This window comes from Perca fluviatilis, unplaced genomic scaffold, assembly GCF_010015445.1.
Source record: "Perca fluviatilis unplaced genomic scaffold, GENO_Pfluv_1.0 PFLUV_unplaced_scaf_10, whole genome shotgun sequence".
Classification (NCBI taxonomy): domain Eukaryota; kingdom Metazoa; phylum Chordata; class Actinopteri; order Perciformes; family Percidae; genus Perca; species Perca fluviatilis.
Window position 1 is genome coordinate 184,184 of NW_024375503.1, and position 2,300 is coordinate 186,483.

The window sequence follows — 2,300 nt, forward strand, 5'->3', positions numbered from 1 at the left end:
ATAGCGTGCGTGGTTGTACCATATGACGATAGTAAAAACACGTGTTAGCCCAGTGGTTAGCTTGTAAATGTGAGGTCTATTGTTGTGGGTGTTAAATCGTCATAAAGGGGTGGTTTGTGGTGTTTAAAAACCCCTTGTTTTTCAAGGCTGTCTGCTCACTTTTTACCTGCAGTTTTTAGGCTAAGGTGCAAATTCATTTTCCTCGTTTTCTCAGGCTTCCTCAACAAAGACCTCTGAAGAAAAGAGGATTCGTTTCTACAGAAATGGCTGCGTTTGGTGAGTAAATTTTAAAAAAGCTTATTGTAAGGTGTTTAATTCATTCAGGCATTTGTGACTTAAAAAGTTTTTTTTGTTGTATAATGCAGTTTCTGCCGTCATGGTGATTTTACAAAGAGCTGGGACAATGTGGCTGTGTTAGTTGATGAAACACTTATACCACAAGGTAAAACCTATAAATATATTATACACTACAGCATTAATTGATTTAGTACTGTGTTTTCATTAATTTTTTGTTTTTAAAAAGAGCTGTGTAGCCCGATCCTACAGACCCCAACACACCAGAACATAAAACAAAAGGTCCTTCTAATAAGGGAATAAGAAACGTTGGAAACAGGTATTTATGGGGCTATTTATCTCTTTCAGGCTGTAATATTTATTACTATTTAATTTATCACCGTGTTTCTAGTCCTCTAATATATATATATATATATATATATTCTGTGCCTAGACAATCCGTTCCTGAACAAAGGATCCGTAAGGGTGATGCGCTACTCGATAGCACATAGGGCTGAAATCAACCATGATAAAAGGCCGTGTGCTTCTCGCAACCTCTGTGAAAAGCTGCTACCCCTAAAAACGTTCACCATCGTAAGCCTAAGAAGCAATTTATTGAGGTGAGTTGAAAAGAAAAACGGTAAAATGCTGTGTTGTATAAAAAAAAATAATCTAATGCATCTAATCTAATGCTTATTACAGACTGAGCCATACCAGAAAGGCTCCCCGCCCAAAAGACGCAAACATTCCTTTGTTCCGGTTTCATCTTACCAGGCCACTGTATCTTATGATCCTAACACAGTTGCAGAGGTGAGAAACCCCTTTGTATCTAGCAGAATATATTTACATGTGTTATAAAAGCTTTTTAAATAAAATGTATATGTTGTTAAAAAAGACCTTTCCTTTGTTTTAGCAACTAAAGGCTACGGAAGACTTAGTTTCATTGTATTTGACGCCTGAGGACGATTTCACACAGCCACCCCCATGGAGCAGACACGGATGTCTACACAAGCCTAAGAAGGGATCTAAGAAGAGATCTATTGAGGTGAATTGAAAAGAAAAACATGAAAATAGAGTGTTGTATTTAAAAAAATAAAAAAAAATAAATAAAAAAAAATTTCTAATCTAATGCTTATTACAGCCTGTGCCATACCAGAAAGGCTTCCCGCCCAAAAGACGCAACCATTCCTTTGTTCCGGTCTCATCTTACCCGGCCACTGTATCTTATGATCCTAACACAGTTGCAGAGGTGAGAAACCCTTTTGTATCTAGCAGAATATATTTACATAGTGTTATAAAAGCTTTTTAAATAAAATGTATATATTGTTAAAAAGGTATTTCTTTTGTTTTGTAGCAAGTACGGCGACCGAAGACTTAGAAGTCGTTGCATTTGTTGGCGTCTAAGTGTGATTTCACACATAGTACAACAAAGCCCTACCACCAAAGGACTCCATTGAGAGGGGACAAAAGGACACCCCTCTTACAAAAGACATCTGATGAGGTGTGTGGGTGTGTCTGTGTTGTGTAAGCGTGTGTGTGTTGTGTGTGTGGTGTGTGTGTGTGTTTTGTGTGTGTGTGCGGCGTGTCTTTATTTAACCAGAAAAATGTATGTTGTTATACCTCTAGACAATCCATGCCGTAGAAGCCGGAGAAGGGTCTGAAGACACAGGACCAACAGCGGCAGCTCCTACACCCCTCAACCAAATCCGGCTAGCTACAGCAGAAGGGTCTGAAGACGCCGAAATAGCAGAGACACCACCTTACAGCCCATCAATCCAGTCAGGCATCTTTGCAGGTGTTCCCTGAATATAATGTAGGTGCATACCTCTTTAACTGTATCTATAGCACAGAGGAAGGATCCGACCATGTCAGCTGTATACCACACACCTCTGTCATAACGTTGTCAGATAAAAAGTGTAACAGGGGAATACATCAGTAACCAATCCTGTAAATGTATTAGAGGTTAACGTTCCATTCCTTGATAAGCAAGCAGTGCCTAATTATAATACTTACAACCAGTTTGAACA

At 38.8% G+C, this 2,300-nt stretch overlaps 2 long non-coding RNA genes across 2 annotated transcripts; both read left to right on the plus strand.

The window, feature by feature from the left end:
- The first annotated feature begins 378 nt into the window (after positions 1–378).
- LOC120555024 lies at positions 379–565 on the plus strand. Its single transcript, XR_005638621.1, has 2 exons — positions 379–442; positions 524–565. It is a non-coding gene; the product is annotated as an uncharacterized LOC120555024 (long non-coding RNA).
- A 271-nt stretch (positions 566–836) lies between these two features.
- Positions 837–1,540, plus strand: LOC120555026. The gene is made up of 4 exons (XR_005638622.1): positions 837–893; positions 976–1,083; positions 1,187–1,318; positions 1,415–1,540. It is a non-coding gene; the product is annotated as an uncharacterized LOC120555026 (long non-coding RNA).
- The last annotated feature ends 760 nt before the right edge of the window (positions 1,541–2,300 follow it).